Raw genomic sequence first — 20,870 nt, 5'->3', positions numbered from 1 at the left:
ATTTTATACCGGGACAAGTTGCCATATCACAGACCTCACAGTTTGGACTTCATCTTTAAGCCTCCTTGTTCTGCTTCCATGAAAGGCACAGAACCACAAAGCTACACAATTTTGGTTCTTAAATCCATCTCTTCTCCCCATCAATAATTCCTGCCAGACTACCTGCTCCTTTGAGAGGCTGTCATGAGCAGCTGAGCAAAGAAAGAATGTTCCAGGCTTAAGCCCTGGTAATATAGTTGCAACCAGAGCAGTTTGTGAAGGTGAATTTGATCACAGTGGCTTTGTCTAAATTGAGTTCCACGTTGCCCTGCGTGGGCGATGCGTGGGCGATACCCTTAGGGTATTGTTTTACTTTGTAAAGAATCTCTGCAGAGAAAAAAAGGAAACAGATCTCTAATACAATTAATTTAAAGGTGGCTCTGCTTAGCAGCAGTCAGATTTTCTTTTGAAAATTTGGAGAAGAATCTTGGCCATTTGGATTGTATAAAGAAGTACACACACCTGCTCAGTAGCATTTTGCTCTTAAGAATCAGGTTTCTCCTCAGATTAGATGCAAATCCACTGGAAATACCTACATCCTTTTCCAGACTGAAAAAATACAGTGCACATATGCATACCTATCTTTGTGGAGTAGGAGTGACCAAGTCATCCAAGAGACTTCCAGATAACCAGGCAGCAGGACAATCAGATGCAAGGGTTTGCGGGTTGAGCTATCTGCTTGCCGGGAACAATCCAGCCATCTGCCCTCTTTCTAACACAACCCACTGACCCTTATTTCCCAGACCTAACATGTGCAAATAGAGTGATTTTTGGCTCAAGAATGGATATATAACCATTATACTTATTGCACTCGCCAAACACAATTTTCAGGCCACCCTGCTGTCTCCTACAGTGGCATCTATTCTGCGCCCACCACAAAAATAAACAAAACAAGGAATTTGAAGTATTTTTCTGCTTCTTGCCCGGAAATGGTATAATTGTCCAAAAATCCTCAGACCAGAAAAATAATTCTCAAGAACCTCCATGCAGCAAGTACACATGGTAAGCACAACCAGTGAGTCCGTAACTTGAGTATCTAGATAGCAGTGGTTTGGGTCATAGACTCGTGGTTTTCTAAAATTCAGCAAGTTTGTAAAGACAGCTTTATTTTCTGGATAGTGTCTTTGGGTCTCCAAAATATGGGACTGTAAAAATGTGCAAGGCTGTTTGACCCAATATCTAACACTGTAACAGTATAACTTTAGGGTTCAGTTGAACCCTATGATAGCTATCCTCTTCCCCCAAATCCTTCATCAGTTAGTAACCCAATAAGCTTCCTACCTTATTCTTAAAAATCTTCCTCCAAATTTAAAAGTTTCTCTACGCTATGTATCATAACACAAATATATAGTTTTAAAAATAAAGGGTTGCTTTCCGTATTTGAAACAAGGCCTGCTGGCTTGTAGAGGTTGAGCAAGTTGCCCTTGGTTTGTTAAATTTGTGCAATTCTATTCTGCTTGGCTTCTGTGGCCTTTGGCTTCTTAGAGAATTATACAGAGTATGACAAGCTTCCATGCCCCCATATCTAGAAGGAGAGACTTCAACTATTGGGTAGAATCTTTCATTGCATCACTAGGGTCCTAAGAAAAGAATATATCCCTCTGACCAGAAGTAAAAGCCAAATGAGGTTGGTCTTGAGGGGTTGAAAATCTGGAATCCTCTCTCTCTTTTACGTTATCACAGAAGATGACTAAATTCTCAGGCACTTGGTCTTATCCACCAAGATATATGGCAATAATTATAGGTAATATTTAATGAGTATTAATTCTATGTCAGTCCTATGCAAGTACTTAGAAATATTTAATCTTTCTAACGATCCAGTAGAGTAGATGTTCCTTATTATTTCCATTTGTCAAACTAAATAATTGAGGTTTTGTAACTTGCAACGTATCACACAGATCATAAGTGCCAAAGCCAAGTTTTAAGTTGATGCCTGGCATAAGGAATAGATTTGGAAATACCAAACCCTAGCCAGGTAGCTACAGAATTCTATCAATCCTGGCATCAATCCTGGCACCTGGCAAGTTACTAAGATAGGAGCAGAAATCTTTTCAAGGCTCACTGTTCTTTTTATTTGTAAGATTTTATTTATTTATTCATGAGAGACACCGAGAGAGAGAAAAAGGCAGAGACATAGGCAGAGGGAGAGGCAAGCTCCCTACAGGGATTCCAATGCAGGACTCCATCCCAGGACCCCAGGATCACAACCTGAGCCAAAGGCAGATGCTCAAACACTGAACCACCCAGGTGCCCCTCAAGCCTCACTGTTCTAATACTCTTTACATTTCTTTACATTCTCTGTGCATTGGTTTCCTTTTTTTTCCCCCTTTGAAAACTGTCTGTCTTAAACCAGGTAAAAGAAACCAATGAAAGGATTAATACTTCAAGCACTAAGGAATTAAAATAAAGATGTTCATAGGAATGCGACCAGATGAACTATGTTAAACAACCTCATGGGAAGGCAAGATTGGACATCTGGACGATATTATGATTCATTTTATAGGCCTCATCTTACATAGAGATTCTTTTTCTTAAAAAAAATCCTGTCTGTGTTTTGTTTTCACAAAACATCAGTTTGTGCTTGGTGTTTTTCTTTTGTTGGTTTTTTTGGTTTGGGGGTTGTTACTGTTGTTTTACTGAGCCAGGAATGAAAATACAGTGGAGACGTACCTGCCGTAGATTGCCTTCTGTAGGACCTTCCATGCTTTCTATTTGCCCTTTAAGGGATGAGGCAACATCTCATGATCTTGGAAACGAAGCCCAAAGAGAATCTATTACCATAAAACATCACCCAGCAGTCTTATCATATCACCTGACAGTATCACTTTAGTTAACGTTGAGTTAGTGTTTCTATTATAAACCCAATTTACTGAAGGGGGGTGGGGAGAGGACAGGAAGGAGAGATGGGCTCATATGTCAACCATGTAAAATGACATGAGGCTGAAAGCAGGTTGCCAACCAGGGTAGGCCTTTTAAACCATGACTTCTAAAGGAGAAAGAATTTATTTGTGGTCCATACTTACACTATTTAAAATAGTGTAACACACACCTTATCTAAACAGCACAGTGCTAACGAGCTTGCCTGTCCTGCCCGTGAGTGGTAGGAGGCCTATTTAACAACTGGAGGGGAAGCAAGGAGGAGCAAGGTGGATGAAGAGAAGCTATACACTGAGAAACAGAACAACTAAGCTCTAACCTCGTTTCTGGCATTTATTAGCTGCACCATGATGAGTCCATTTACAATTTACATAAGGAGACATCGGTATCCCCTTCCTTACAATAAAGCCAGTGATGCCTCTGATGATGCCTGAGCAGGTCCCCCTAAGGAGCAAATGGGGTCAGTCTGGGCGTGTGCATAGAAGCTTAGGAGCCAGGACACAAACGAGGTACACTTCCATAGCCCTCAAGGAGTGAGCACTATCCCAAATCATTTAGACTCGGTCTGGCATGCCAATGGGAACACCCATTACATGCTCATTAAATACCTTCATAGCTATGCCCAGATCTCACCACCCTGAATCCACTCTGAACCCCTCCTGGTTCCACTCTTGGCTTAGGCAGCCAGAGAATTCACAGGAGTGTTAGGAGGGAAGACCACAGAATACTGTCATTATTCCTTCAGAGATGACACTTTTAGTCTACAAGAAAACCCTAGGTTTTGTTTAAAATGTTAAAATCATATGTACATATAAAATCATGTATGAGAGAAACATACATATAATCACGCACATATAAAATCCATGTCATATTTACTATTTTATACATGTATTGTATACACATATTATTTTATATAGAATATAGTTACCTCATATATATGGCTTTTACATACATGTTTATATGTTAACATTTTATTTCATACATTTTACATAATTTTATATAATTTATATGTAAAATCATATATAAATATGTATAAAATAATATATAAAATATATAAATATGTGTGTGTACAAAATATACACATACATATACATATATATTAGCCCTACCTGTTAATAAGTTTGGGTTTTACAGGGAAAGTGTTTTCATAAAGAATTCTAGCTACCCATTTATGACTTCATCGTTTAGCAATTTTTGAGTATCTAAAATGTGATAGGTGTCAGACAAAATGAAATGCAGACATGTAGCCAGAATAGAGAACAAAACTCAAAAAATGTATTTTGTCACCAAGATCAGGAATTTTGATGAGATTCCTAGCATAAAAAGCACTAGCCATTACTTAATTGTTTGTGGAATAATTATGCTTTCAATTGCATATTTTGTGTTACCTCTATAGGGTTCTATATTAATTTAAAGGTATTATAAAGATTGATTCAGGAAACATACAATAGGTTGCTGTCGGCTTGGAATTCCACCCTGAGCGAGGTGCCATTTGTGAATTTCAGAGGAAAAGTAAGGATGTAGTAGAGGCAAGGAGAAATTTAAGGACAGGATGAATTATGACCAGGAACCTGTGGAGCAAGGGAGACAAATTATGAGACTGTAAATGCCTATGTAGGGAAATAGCATTGATTGAGAAAAGGACTCAGTTCTAGAAGGAGAAATCACCTTTGTCGGCTGATGGCAGCAGAGGTAACAAGGAATGTGGGTATCATCATGTGTTTGGTACACTCGTGGTATTCTCTTACATGAAGCTTATGTAAATCATTCAGTTGGAGTGGAAGGCAGTGTCCAATGACCCAAGGTCCTCAGTAAGGGAGACAGAACCTGTCCAGGTATCCAAGAGTGGGTGCTCTGGGGACAGAAATGATCTGGGTCTGCATCTTGACTCTGCATTAACCCCATGACTTTGGGCAGGTGAGCTAAAAATCCTAAGCTCAAGTCTCTCAACTATGAAATGGGACAATGATATCACCAATATCCTAAATGCATATGTGAGGATTAAACACAATAATACATTAAAGAATCTTATCCAAGTGCTTGGTGCTTTTTATGGGCTCATGTGGGCTGCTCTCATCATCTTGAGAGGACAGAATAGGCTGACCCTGGAGGTCAGAGGTCCTCAGGAAATGCCCGCACTGGGGTAGTAAGGACACCTGGCATTCTAGATGAGCCTGAGTCAGCGGGGAGTGCTTTCTGAACTCAACAGAAAGTGTTGTGTATCTGCAGTATCAAGAGTGTTGAGCAGCAGATTAGGCTTTGCAATTAAGAATCAGGAAGATAGGGGCACCTGGGTAGCTCAGAGGTTGAGCGTCTGCCTTTGGCACATGTCGGGATCCCAGGGAGCCTACTTCTCCCTCTGTCTAGTTTCTGCCTATCTGTCTGTCTCTCATGAATAAATAAATAAAATCTTTAAAAATAATCAGGAAGGGGGATCCCTGAGTGGCTCAGCGGTTTGGCGCCTGCCTTTGGCCCAGGGCGCGATCCTGGAGTCTCGGGATCGAGTCCCACGTCAGGCTCCCGGCATGGAGCCTGCTTCTCCCTCCTCCTGTGTCTCTGCCTCTCTCTCTCTCTGTCTATGATAAATAAATAAATAAATCTTTAAAAAAAATAATCAGGAAGATAAATCAGAGAGAAAATGAAAGGACCTGGGAATAGATAATTGAATCCTTCTAATTTTCCTATTTGTTATAATTTGTACTACACTTGCACCCAGCCCATTTCTGTCCTGAGTTTCAAAGATAGAATGTGTTCAGGAAAAACAGCCCAATCCTTCCAAAAGTTTCAGAATTTCCTGGCTGGGTGTCAGTAAGTCATTTGAACTCTGTAGACCTCAGCTTCTCATCCATAAAATGGGAACAGTAATCATGAAGATAAGAAAATGAGATGTAGAGTAGATCAAAAGAGAAGCCATATGCGAAGGGAGTACTTGGCCAGCTTAAAGCTCTATCGAAATGTCATTTTTTTTAAGTTGCCATCTTCTGGCACCCACACAGTTCTATTATGAGGTCAGATCTCCCAACTTAGGATAAACAATAATCCTTCTCAAAAAGTTCACTCTGCAAATTCACCAAAGTCAACTGAGACATGTTTAGAACATTTGCAGTTCTATGCTGCCCAGAGCATTCTCTGACTCCACCTCATGGGAGCCCGGAGGTGAGGGTAGGGAAGTGGGGGGGAGGGGTGACTGCCTTTCCCTGTATCCTAAGGGAGTTCCTTGCTTCTGCAACTGCTCTAGGGCTGCAGGCCCTCTGTGTTGCAGTACGTGTGCTGCTCCCATGCAAAAACCCATAGCATCTTCTTCTCCAAAGGGAAGGTGCTATTACCCATCAAGTGTGGGAGCTGTCCAGGGATCTGAGTGATGACAGGCTTTAAATTCACTGGAAACACTCCCAATGTAGGAACCTAAGCCAGGGTCTCCAGAAGCCCAGCCCTGAAGCTTTGCCTGAGACTCACCCTACTGTCACACACCTAGTTTTCCTTGATTGTCTTCAATCTAAAACCAGCAGCATATGCTTGTAATGTGGGCCTGCACTCAAATCCCAGCTCTGCCACTTACTGAGAGTCATCAATTTTCCAGGTCTACAAAGATTTTCAAAGAAAATCACTGTCACAATATTAAGGATTGTAGTCAATTCGCAGCATACAGACAGTTGGGCACAGATGTAGATGTACATGTAGATATAGATATATTTTACACCCTTAGGAGCATAGCACTTGGCCTTGACTCCACTGTACTCTTTCCAACAATCACCAAGAACATCCTAAAGTCCAGTTTCACGGAGTGTGGAGTTTTAACTTACAAATGAGGAATTTTTTTCCCAACTTTTGAAGCAGGCATCCATAGCCTTTCAGTCAATAATGGAAGATTATTCCAGTCCTAAGGAATGAAGATGGGAATGTCCCTTTTCTGGAAATATGGGCAAAGACGGAGAAATGGAAAGCTGGCAAACAGAGAAAATCTGACTGATTAGGTGTACCAACTGAGCAGAAAAAAGAAGTTAAAAGGAGAAAGTCTAATTGTAATACTTTTTAAAAAAGGAAACAAAGTTCCATCAAGATTAATTTCCTTATCCTGCTGACTAATTATTAGTCAAATACCAATAAACATGAAGGCATCTAAGTGTGTGTGTGTGTGTGTGTGTGTGTGTGTGTGTGTATGAAAGAGACAGAGGAAGGAAAGGAGGGAGGGAGGGAGATTAGAACCACAGGATAGAAGCAGTAAACTATAGTAGATAAAATACACAGATATAAGTTCCCACAGTAACATAAAATCACCCCCATAACGATAAAATCTCCCAACAGAGTAAAAACGATGTGTAACTTTATGAATACCAACACAATCAAAGCACACATGTTTATAGTGTTTTAAAACTTTCACAATGGCATTAAAGAACTTTAAATAATGATTGTATATAATTCAAAGATTCTGTTTTGAGACTAGAGAAATCCAGGCATATCTTCCCTGTAAGACGCACCATAATCAAGGTGGGGTCTGTGACAGAACTTGCTATTTGCCCTTAAGTATCTGTTTCCCCTTCTTCCTGGTGGAGTAATCATTGGGCAAATGATATCCAAAATAAAAACAACATTCCCAAGCCCTCTTGGAGTAAGGATTAAGTTCTGGCCAATGGTGTAAGAGGGAAATTTCTGTGTGCAGTTTCTGAGCTGGACCCTTGAAGGGAAAGTGTGTGCCCTCCACTTCCCTTTCTCACCTCCTGATGGCCAGAATGTGGAGGAAGTGGTGTAGGCCATATTAGTCTGGGTGAAAAGAACAATCCCCTAGGGATAGCAGAACAAGATAGAAGGTACTTGGACCCTTGATAATTCAGCTTATGAGCTTGAAATTACGTACGTGAGTAGAGAACAAACATCTCCCTTTATAAGCTACTCCTATTTTCAGTCTCTTTCACAGAAGCCAAACATATTTTAAGATACCATCTCTCTTCTTTTCAAGACGACTAACACTATGCCACTCTATTTGCATTGATTACCATGTCAGGGGTAGGAACATGCCAGCATACAAACCATCTCACAACCTTATTCCAGATACAAAAGTGACGTGTCAGGACAGTCCCTATGGCATCCATTGTCAGGGGCCCTTGGTCCACATGCGTTCCCCTGTGGATGCCTCAGACAATTCCCAGCATGTCTCTGAGCCTCAGTACCCACATCACTAGTGGTCTCTGCTTGAGGGCTTTCTCTGGTATCATGGGAGCTCACTGCATCTCCCTCTGGGCAACCCAGAAAGGCAGAGGAAGTGATGTGTTTGTGGTAGCTCTCAACCAAAGAGGATTGGAAATAGGTGGCTATACATCCAGTCCCCTCATCCTTTGCTGGAGAACTGAGGAGGATTCCCTCTTGGCTTTTCAGAGATTCTTCAGACCCATCTAGACCCCGCTGTCCAGCAATAACCTGCTCATTAACAGAGGGTTTATTTCTTTCCTCCTTTCCCTGTATCACTTTTCCCATTCTTTCACTTGCACTTCCTGTGAACTCCTCCCAAATGAACCATGTAGTTAGATACTCATTTTAGGATCTGGTTTTGGCAGAACATCAAACCAAAAGATCCCTAGTCTTTTGATTCTGTCACTTCCAACATCTCCGAAAGTGGTTAGAAAAAAAGAGTAATAAATCACACACTCACACTCACACACACACACACACACACAACATGTAGAAAAAAACTACATGGGTATACCTTTAGGTTGATTCTTAACTTCTATGTCACAGATGCTACTGGATTTTCCCAGTATGCAGGAACTTCAAACAGAACCTTGATCATAATATTAAGAATTATAGTAAAATTTTCTGTTGTAGGAAATAAACATCTCTAACACATCTGCAATATAATAACTTATTTAATGCAAAGATTTGGGAACCAAAAAAAGTTCAGTCAACAAACCATGTGGACATACAATGTTTTCCAAGGGTCTTCATGTCCCATCCCATAGAGTTATAATCACCACATGACATTACTTGGCTTTTACTTCCCTTGACTGATTGATCATAACCCTTATATCAAGGATCAATATGGCAATACCTCAAGGAAACTCTTCCCCTATTTGCCTAAACTTACTATTGAAATACTGTATACAAAAATCCAATTCCTGGAGACACCTGGGTGCCTCAGTGGTTGAGTGTCTGCCTTTGGCTCAGGTCTCGATCCCAGGGTTCTGGGATTGAGTCCCGTATCAGGCTCCCCGTGGGGAGCCTGCTTCTCCTTCCGCCGATGTCTCTGCCTCTCTCTGTGTGTGTCTCTCATTAATAAATAAATAAATAAAATCTCTAAATAAATTAAAATAAAATAAAATAAAATAAAATAAAATAAATCCAATTCCTGGTTTTGTTTTTTTCTGTATTCAGAGGAACTTCTTGTATATACACTTGAAGGTTTATGCATTGCAGTAATAACAGTTTGCTGGTGGATAATAGCTTTTTGGTTCCTTTGACTGTTAGTAAAAACATAATTCTTATTAATAAGGGGATTCAGCAAGTAGAAAAATGAAGGAAGAATAGTTTAAAAGCCTTTCGTTTCTAAAATGTTTTATTCATATTGCTTTATATTTTTATACACTTAATTTACTGATCTGATTCACCCTTCATTTTGAGAACTATAAACTATTGAAAGCATAACTGTCACCATAACAGAGGCTGCATTATCTTTCACTTGTCATCTTTCCAATTAGATAATACATGTACAGAGACTAATCTTAATGCAACAGTACTCTGTGTGTACTAAACTTCATGATAACAAATCTTTTTATTTTAAAATATAGGCCTTGAAAAAAATGTAGAAGCCAAAAATTCAACCCAGCTAACTCCAGGAGGGCTTGCTGCTTCCAAATGTGGTTCTTGCCATGGAGTAATGGATTACTAACTAGCGCATTTAATGCTTTTCTTTTAAAGAAAATCAGTCCAACAACCAGGACAGTGAGTATGTGCTAGAGTGACCCCTTTAAAAAGAGATACATTTGATCATCACACTGCATAAAGGGGAACAAAATGGCAGGTTAATCCCATGAGATGATCTTACTGCAGTATTTATTAAGCCTTTTGATTATCTTTGGTGTCTCATTGTTTCTTGTTTTCTAGAACTTAAGGTAAGATCAGTGTTTTTCTTGCCAAATTCATAGGGGGCAGTGCCACATAAAACCATGGATGGGGTGGATTTCACCAGCCGGGAGATCCAATTAAGGTTGCCATTACCTTAGTGTTGCAATTATCAAGACTTGGTGCTTTCCGTTTCTCTACAGGGGCTTAGCCTCCTTCAGGAGGTCTTGGGTTACTTTTGAGGATACCCAGGTGTTATCTCAAACTCATTTGTGTCCACTGCTGCTGAAGCACTTTCTGTAAGCATGCAGCTCCACCATGCACACCTAACGTGGACTCTCTACCTAGTTTCCTCAGCTTTTGCTTCCAGCAGTGCCAGATTCTCCCAAGGTCCCATGTCTTGGTCTGAAGTACTGACTTCTCCTCAAAGTATCACCCTTGAGTCTTTGAGGAAAGCTGCCATGCCTAGTGTCTCACCACGTGTCTCAAGAAGTCAGTTCCTTCAGCATCTGGCTCCCAGCACCCGATCCAAAAAAACAGACATCTCGCCAGGAGGAAAGAAACACATTCCTCCTGAATTTTTCAGGAAGAAACAAAACAATTTCTCTCACGAGACTCAAACACAGAAGCAGTACAATTCTGCTTACTACACAAAAAAAATTTTAGATTATCTGTAGTAGCAATTTAGTCATTTAGAGTAACATCAATGCAGCTTTCCTAGTAGCAATTGGGCTCTATGGTTAAAGAGTTAAATGATTCCTTTTATGGGGCTCTCCCATTTCAAAGGAAGAGACTGCCCTAAGTCCCACATCCTGTAACACAGAAGGGAAAATACTTGCAGTTTGAAATTGCTGGCTTTGTTCTTCTAATATCCCCCATTAATATGTTAAAATTATTGACGACAAGTTTCAGGAGCATTCAGGTATAATTACCAAGCTCTATATCCTACGTCTCCCCAGATGGAATTTACATTCTGACGTAAAATAATTAAAATACCAGACACAGTAGGTGAAACAACGATATCCAGGACATGGGACATCAGGCAGCAAAGAGCAGTGCTCCTTGAGAGTTGGGAAACAAATGAGGTGAGCACTATGACTGGCCAGATAACTGTCTTGAGGAAGTATCTGGGTGACAGCACAGGGAGGAGGAGCCCAAGCAGAGCTCAGAAGTCTCCCTGAATTGAAGAATAGGAACTAGATGTCTGGGAAGCCAGAGTTCATGAAGTCGAGTACCAAAGAAGCAAGAGCTACATAAAAAAAAAAAACTCTAGAGATCTGCATATGATCCCTTCAAATCTTGAGCTGAGCACAAGTCAGTGCCTACATGAGAGGAAAGCCCGGGGAAAGAGCCATGCCAAGGGAATAGAAGGAAAAGTGTTCAGACCAAAGTCAAGTCAAGAAATAGGGCTTATTTCCAATAGCTAGAATGGAAAACCTAATATTTTGGGAGTTCTTTGTCAGAGCACTAAGGAGAGTTTTGGATCAGTGGAGGGGAAAATTAATCCTGGACTAAATACAGTTCTAGTCCTACCCAACAAAGCTTAAAAGCAAGACCTGCTACTTGCAAAGTAACCTAATCACACCCCAAAACAAAATTTAATAATAATTGTAAGAACACAAAAATATCTAATACCTAACAAGGTAAAATTCACAATGTCTGTCATCCGATCAAAATTTTTGATCATGAAAAGAAACAAAAATACAAACTACAATGAAGACAAAATCAATCAATTAAAACTGATTCAGAAATGACACAAATGTTAGAACTAGTAAACAAGGACATTAAAATAGTAGACATCACTGCATTCCATGTGTTCAAGAAACTATAGGAAATACTGAATATATTAAGAAAAATTGTGAAAGATACAACAAAAACTCAAATTGAACTCCTAGAGTTGAAAACTAAAATGTCTGGGATGAAAAATATACTGGATGGGATTTATTGAAGATAAAATATTATGGAAGAAAGAGTTAGCAAGCTTGAAGACATAGCAGGTCCTATTTAAAAAAAAAAACTCAAGAAGACAAAAGAATGAATAAAACTTAGCATCAGCTAATTGTAGGATAGCTTCAACTAGTCAAATGCACCTGCAACTGGAACCTCTGAAGGAGTTGTAAGAAAGAGAAAGACTTAAAAAATGCTGTAGGAAAAAATGGCCAAAATTTTTTCCAAATTTGAAGAAAACTATAAACTCACAGATCCAGGAAACTCACAAATTCCAAGCGCAAAGGACACAGCAAACATGAAGAAAACTATGCCAAGGCACATGACAATCAAACCATAATAACCTACTGACTCAATGTCAGCTCTACTCACACCACAGCAGCATTTCTTGTAGAATATGACAAGCTAAGCTTAAAATGTATATGGAAATGTCAATGATAGAACAATAAAACAAAGCCTAAAAAGAACAAAGTTTGAGAACATTTAGGCGCTGATTTCCAATCTTGCTCTACAGCTACATTAATCAAGCTGGTATAGTATTGATGTAAAGATTGACATATACATTATTAAAATGAATAAACATACCAGAAATAGACTCACGTGTATATGGTCAATTAGTCTTTCACAAAAGTGCTAAAGTTATTTAGTGGCAAAAGAATTGCTTTCTTCTTTAAACTAGTGGCATTGGGAAAACTACATTATCGGCATTTTTAAAAAGAAAGAACTTTAAACTTTGCCAACTTTATCTCACACCATAAACAAAAATTAACTCAAAATGAATCATAGACCTAAATGTAAGAGCTAAAGATATAAAACATCTATGAGAACATAGGAGAAAATATTTGAGACCTTGAGGAAAATATTTCTTAGTGTTCAAAAAAAAAAAACCCCACTAATCTTAAAGGAAAAATTGATGAATTGGGCTTTGTCAAAACTAAAATATTCTGTTATTTAAAGGACATTATAAAAAATGGTTTGAACAGTCTAAAGACAGAAGAAACCAGAAATATATATGACACAGATGTACCTGGCTGGCTCAGTTGATAGAGTACACAGCTCTTGATCTCAGAGTTACAGTTTGAGTCCCATGCTAGTTGTAGAGATTACTTTTTAAAAATCTTTTTAAAAAGAATAAAAAAAGAAAGAAATATATATGACAGAATATATAAAGAACTCAGTAATGAAAAAAATTCAACTTTTAAAGAGTGAGAAGATTCAGACACTTCACAAAAGAGGTATAAAAATGACCAATAAGCCCATGAAAATTCTTAACTTTACTGTCATCAGCAAAATAAAAATAGAAATCACAATGAGACACCATCTCATTCACATCTACTAGAATAGCTACAATTAAAAAGACTACGAACAGTCAGTTTTGGACAAGATACAAAGCAATTAGATCTCTCATATATGGTTTATAGGATTATAAAATGGTGCAGTGACTTTGGAAAACATAGTGTCCTATGAGGTTAGATATAGGATCCTTATGACCCATTTCTACTCCTAGATATTTACCCTAAAGAAATGAAAACATATGGAATAAGGAGACTGACAACATTTTGATGTTTTACCATGATTTTTGATGTTTTGACAACTTCCAACCCTCCCTTTCCCTCTCTCCCTTTTGCCCATATCTGAGCAAGCCAATAACAAAGCATGGGCACCCCTTCCTTTGGCACTGGAGGGAAGAATGTTCAAAGCACGCAGACTCCAGACCACAGAAACATTCACCTTGGCTCTACCCCCAACCTCAATAAAAACTGGAGCCTTTAGTCTATCTCTTGCTCATGTCATCCTGGACCAGCTTGGGCATTTTCCCTGCTTTCCCATTATGTGAGCATTAAATATTTTCATGCCTTTTTGCTGAGTATGTAGCATCATCAGTCTAAACATCCAAGTCAACTTGCCATGTAGGGTTGATCAAGTCCACAACAAACAACCCTCCCCAACCCCTAATTCAATGCACATCCTTTTTATTCATCTGATCTGGAGACTTTTGCCAGTTTTGAAATTCTAAGTTCTCCTTGGGACCTCATTTAACATATATTACTAATAAAATTTCCATTTACACTTATGCATATTTGCAGTTTTCTACAAACAGTCATAAAAGGAGGTATCTTATTCACAAAATATCCTGAGTCACGTATGCACACACAAATGCAAACCACCCCTTCATACAACTCTTATTGTGCCCCCTGTGTGCACTAATTTCTGTTCTTCATGCTTATCATTTGACTTACCTCTAGTTACATAGGAGAGAAACAAGTAGGAGCCAGAATATGGCAGAGGCAGCAATTTCAACAAGGATAGTGACCCTACCACCTTATGCCACTACCATTCAACCTTCATCAGAAGGGCCTTCAAAAGTTAATGAGAAAAAAAACTGGAAATGCAATAAGTCTCTCTTCACATTACTACCCACTCTGTTATGAAATAGAAGACAAATATCTAGGACTTTAAGATACTTTAAGATTATCTTCTGATGTGGCCCATGCATTTTTCAAGACACCCAGTTCTCAATCCGCCCAATGTGGAGAATCAACCTGTAGACTTCACTGAAAACCTAAGAAAACTTAGGTAGAGATTGCACGGCTAATGTTGGGCCAATTTTAGTTGTGCTAATTACTAACAAGAAATGGCGTGAAACCTTGAAATATGCAAATGAATAAAAGTGATGTCTATTTGCATTAAGCCTACCTTGCAAGTGTTACTCCTCTGGAAGCAGCATGATGTTATTCTACAACAAGTGGGAAACTTGTATCCAGTGTTGTCTCTTTGCAAGATGACGCACATTTGGATTTCTCTTTGCAAGTAGCAACTCTGGAAGGTCCTTACCAGAGTTTATAATACACACCAGTGAAGATCCCTGGCTCTGGATGCAGCTTGCCAGAAGCTGAGTAGTATTCATTTTAAATACAATAATAACTTTGTGGACTAGACAGTATTCATGCAACTGAAAACAACATATGGTCTTCAATAAAATGAAAGGTACACTAGGAAAGGCCAGATCTGAAGAATATTTTTAAGAAGTGGGGATAGAATTAAATTTAACATGTCCTTTCCTAATACAAAAAAAAAAAACCAGCAAATTTTATCTGCTTTTTTTTTATTATTCCAAGAAATTCATGAGGGGAAAATGTATGTGACTCTCCCTTTTCCCACTCAAAGAGTAATGGTGAGAGCATTCTTTAAACTGCAAAGATAAAAGACTAATGGAATATTTAAGGGCTGCTAGGAGGTACGAGAACCCAACTCACTACAGGCAAGTGTAATGTTACCAACCCCTATCTGCCGCTGGAAGTTCTGTATCTCTGACATCTCTAGCCTGTCACATGATCCATCTTAAGAACTTGAGAAATCATGCTTTAAAAATCACGCTTTTCATTTGTGTTGTACCCAATCCCAGACAGAGTTGTGGAAATCAGCACATACCATTTGCCTGGACGAGTAAACCTCTTTCACTTTCTTCCATCTGAAAATTCTATATAGTGTTTCTCAGTAGAAATCATTTACATTTAAGATGTAAAATCGAGCTGTGAAATGTAGTCATGGAAACCATGACAGTAGAGAAAAAAAGGGAGATTTGGGAATTTAGTGAGTGTTTTTGATTTTTCAAATACAATAGTCCCCTTAGCTAGCTCGGTTGTGCCATATGGTGAACTGTGTGTGGTAATTTTCTAAACTTGCAAATAGAATTCTGCAAAACATGATCAACTAAGCCACTGCACTTCAAGTGAGCCCAAATTTCACTCCTGCTCACTGTCCCCAGGGATAGCGGATGCCAACACTTTACATACTACAAACAAACAAGTAACACCTAGTATTTAATTTTAAGAACCCTCAGAGAGAGATGCATGGGATAGGATGGAAATTCATTAAGGCCAATTTGGGAAGTAGAGAAATGGGTAATTTCAGAAGGCCATAGACCTCTTTCAAAACTCACTGCAGATCATCTCTCTGGAGCTCTAACCTGGCCTGAGATTCAGGACTTGCCCTCCTTCCACCACCCATGATCCATACTATTGCTAGTATTGTCTTCTAAAAGTGAGCATTTTCTGTGTCTTTAAGTGTAAGTCAGCTTTTTGTGTAAAGAAAATGATCACAAAATCTCCATGGCATTACAAGAGGCATATATTATTTTCTCATGCACCCACACGTCTGCTGAGGCAGTTCTGCTTTGGCCATAGGTCTGTGGGTCAGGGAGCAGCTCTGCTATAAGCATTTAACGCTGGAGCAAGGCTGGAGGGCCAGCAGCTTCTCCAGCATGCCTTTTATGGCAATACCCAGGGGAGGACATCCAGCCATGCAAACACATTTTAAGCCTCTCCTTGCATCACATCTGCTAATATCTCATTGCCCAAGTAAATTACAGAGTCAAGCCCAATGTCAAAGAGAAGGAAGATATGGTTTCCCGTGGAGGGAGGATGAGGAAATGAATATTTACTTAACAATCAACCAACTTAGTCAACCAACCAATGCAATCGACCCTTTGGTTCTGAAGTAGTCACTCTCTTCCCACATGCCAAACAAACTCATCCCATTACACTACTAAAAATCACTATCAGAGTCGAAATCTGGTCAGAATGAAGGGTCAAAATCCAAAAAATCTACATGTGGTCTGAATGTGACTCCTTTTGACCCACTGACCTATGAACTAAAAACACAAGTTGTCTGTCCTCAAACACGCAATATACAATGATGAAACTTGGGTAAGATATTCACAACAAACAACTCCTGTTTTTTTAAAGTAATATATGATAGTCACTGTCCATAGCAATTCTGGAACCCTGAAGAGCAAATATTGTTCAGTCTTCAAACTGGTTAGGAAACTTAAAAGATCGCTTGCTAACTGCCCTGGCCCCAAAAAGGGGTCAAAATTGATACATACTATAATGCAACTAGTAGGACTAGGAACAATAGTGAATGATGTCTGTGCTTTCCCCTTAGGAGGCAGATGAGCCTTCCTGCACAAGAATACTCATTGCAATCCTGTGTCTGTGCAATCATGTGCATCAGGAAAGGGTGATTTGCTTCATCTTCGGCTAATCTGGAACCCACAAATAACAGAACCATGGTCATGGTACTTGATAAGACCTTGGCACTGCTCCCTGGTAGAGGCTCTCAGTCCACCGTTCTCCACAAACTTTGAGTTGACTCTCCTAGAGGTCCTTCCTCTGCCATCATCCTGCTTGAGTTATTCTAAAGAAGGCATTTGAGGGCAGCCCAGGTGGCCCAGCGGTTTAGCGCCGCCTTTGGCCCAGGGCCTGATCCTGGAGACCCAGTATCAAGTCCCACGTCAGGCTCCCTGCGTGGAGCCTGCTTCTCCCTCTGCTTGTGTCTCTGCCTCTCTCTCTCTTTCTCTCATGAATAAATAAATAAAATCTTTTTTTTAAAAAAAAAGAAAGCACTTGAAAATAAGCTTTTCTTGGTGGCTGAGCAGTGTCATGATTTTTTGGAGGAGGTGGTTTGATTTGGTTTGATTTTAGCTCAATTCCTGACTGTATAAAACTGGAAATCAAAGGGTCTTTTTATTTTTTAAGATCTTATTTATTTGTTAGAGAGAGAGAGAGAAAAAGAACAAGGAGTGGGAATGGCAGAGGAAGAGGGAGAGGCGGACTCCCCACTGAGCAGGGACCTACACACACACACACACACACACACACACGCACACACACACACACAAACACACACACACGTGGGGCTAGATCCTAGGACCCTGGGATCATAATCTGAGCCAAAGGTAGATGTTTAACCAAGGCACCCCACAAGGAGACTTTTTATATCTGTAACAGTCTCAGTGTCTTTCAGTCTAGGTTTGCCAATATAGGTCTCTCAAAAGTTTGGTTTATCTTCTATTAAATCCAAGTGCGAAGAGCCACACCCCAAATTATTTCCAAGGCATGTCTCCCTAGACCAACTGAATTATAGATACGTTGGATATATTAGCATTCTGTGAGACCTTAATTTTTCTAGAAGCCCTTTTGTCCAGCTCAGAGGATCTATCAAACCACATTTTAATCTGTTGATATATCTTTTTTTTTCTGTTGATATATCTTAAGAAAGGATGTTAGATCCATTGTTGATCTGGTCTTTGTAATGACCACACTCAGTTTTGATTTAAACAAACAAACAAACAAAAAACCCACCTTTTATTTTCCAAACCTGAGATTTCTGGGCTCTCTGAATTTCTTCCAATTCCTTCCAAGCTAACCAGTTTTTTCTGAGCTTACCTTTTTCCTGTAGCACTTTGCAAGCAATAGTTTTACATAATATTTTGTCATTCTATAACACGAATCACCATTTTTCAACTTCCTAAAACAGCTTCCTTATCACTCACTGAGTGATCCCAAAGCCAAAGCCATGCAAAATATTTGCGGTTTTTGTATGGGAGGCTCTCCTTTCCCTTACCAATTTATATATACTCAATTATTATTACAACAATACTACATAACAATCCATCCCAATCATAAACATTTTTCCCCATGTTTATGTATTTTCATGCTGACTACTGTTCAACTGATTCAAGTTCAGTTTAGAGTGGTGCCTCTATGTCAGGCTGTAACTTAGCTGGCCTTATTCCCACATGGCAACAGATCCATAGGAAGTGGCAGAGGCTGGTGTCAGGAAAGGAGTTCTACAGATCATTCACATTTCTGTGCATCTTGTACTTAGAGACACTGATTGCCTTTATTCTGCACTTTTCTTTCAAAGATGGATAGCAAACAGCCTTCAAAGATAGAAATGGGGTCGAGGCACCTGGCCCAGTTGGTTAGGTGTCTGCCTTCAGCTCAGGTCATGATCTCAGAGTCCTGGAATCAAGCTCCACATCTGGCTCCCTGCTGAGCAGGGAACCTGCTTCTCCCTCTTCCCCTGCCTGCTATTCCCTCTGCTTGTGCCCTCTCCCAATCTCTCTGTCTCTCAAATAAATAAATAAAATATAAAAAATAAAATAGAAATAGGGTCTCCCTCTGGAATAAAAAGCACACATGCTCATTGTCCTTTACAAAAAATTTGAGTTCCTTAAGCTCAGGCTTTTCGCATGCAATGCAACTCACTGTGAGTGCAGATGTCAGCTGACCATCTTCATATCAGCCCATGGAAACTAGGGCTTGGGGAACCAACCCAAGAAAACACAGACCTTTGTTACTGTTAATGGTGTAATAAAGTTCTTTGTCTCTGACATAGAAGTCTCATGTCTCCTGGCAGCATCCATGAAACTTCAGCAGAATAATTTGTTACTTTGCAAATGAGGTAAAATATCTGTCTGACCTTTTTATAGTTTCTAACCATTAGAAGCAAAGCAAGTCACATAGCCAAGCCCAATATCTATGGGGAGAGAAAGTATAACTCTCCCATGGAGATGGTGCAGAAGGGAAGGTAGGAAGGGAATATTTGCTGAGTAACAACCCAATGAACCATATCTACCATTGTATAAAATATCACGACTTCTCATTTAGGATACATGGATTTTATTTAAAGAATAATAATACACAAGTGCTGAATCTTAGTAGGATTGAGAAACAATGAAAAATACCAGTGGTTTCCCACCTCTGTAGTGTTTATCTTTTTCTATTTCTTATGGACACATAACCTTTCCTTCTCTATTTTAAAGATTTTCTTATTACTTCTCCCTTCTCCCATCAAAGTCTTTTCTTAGATCTTAACACCAGCTGGAGTTTTTAATATAGGTAGTATTTATGAAAGTCTTAAAAATAAAGAGAAAACTCTTACAATGGCATTTCAGGGCTGGAGTTGAGTGTAAAGAAGCTGCTGGGACCTCCAGGGGTTCTCTAAAACCAAACCAGAGAGGTAGTAAATGTCATTCCTCTTAACACATCTGCCGCCATTTGGACTGTACTACAGCAGCAGGTATTATTAAAGACAGCATGGTGAAGAATGAGTTTAATTTAGTTTGGAGAGTATGCTATGATCTTATTTGCTCAAACCATGACTGTTAAGTCAACAGCTTTTGTAACAAATTAAGTCTATTTCCTTGAACTCATATAACTACAAGGGATTCATAAAACACTAGAAGCAAACTCATCCCTCATGGACAAGCTGTTATGCAGTAGGAACTGGATAAGGACTTTCTACTAGGTTTCAGTAAAACAGGACACAAGGCTTGCAAACCCATGACAGATTAGATTCCGGAGTTAAAGTTGTGTGACTATTTCTGATTAATAGAGAAGGTGATTGAAACTCTAAGAATTTAAGCATTTGAATAAAATAAGGTTCTTGCAAAATTAGAATTGAAATCAAAGTTTGCAACCTAGTGTTTTATCTCTTATATCTTCAACCTACCTACCAATCACACACGGCCATATGCAAGAAATCCTGAAAACAAAACACACCAATCAAATCCTCAGCTCTTGCACAATATTTTTTTAAATATTGTGTGGACTTATTATTATTATCTCAATATTTGCTTACATTTCTTTCTCACTGAGTAGGTATTATATTGAAAGCTGATGATTTTAAAAGGAAATGGACTTTTCTAGATGCTATGGACACCAATATATTACCCAATGTCTAAAATTAGTCTCCTCCTTACCTAAGACTCTCATTTATTCGAAGGCATCTTCCCAAATTGAACAAGAAAAGTAAAGTCATCTGGTTTTTGCACTCATCTTTAAAGGTGTAATGGACAGGCGGTGCCTGGATGGCACAGTGGTTGAGCCTTTGGCTCAGGGCGTGATCCCAGGGTCCTGGGATCGAGTCCCATATCAGGCTCCCCACAGGTAGCCTGCTTCTCCCTCTGCCTATGTCTCTGCCTCTCTCTGTATGTCTCTCATGAATAAATAAATAAATATTTTTTAAAAAAATAAGTGTAATGGACAGAGTAAAGAATGATGAGAGCATACTAGGTGAGTTCGTGGCAAGTGTCCTATAGCGGAAAACAACAGGCCAAAGAGTTAAATAGGACCTAAGCTGTGGGATTCTTTCAATGCTAGGTT

Source organism: Vulpes lagopus, chromosome 9 (genome assembly GCF_018345385.1).
Source record: "Vulpes lagopus strain Blue_001 chromosome 9, ASM1834538v1, whole genome shotgun sequence".
In the NCBI taxonomy this organism is placed as follows: domain Eukaryota; kingdom Metazoa; phylum Chordata; class Mammalia; order Carnivora; family Canidae; genus Vulpes; species Vulpes lagopus.
The sequence above is the reverse complement of the archived record's forward strand: the minus strand, read 5'-3'. Positions refer to the sequence as shown.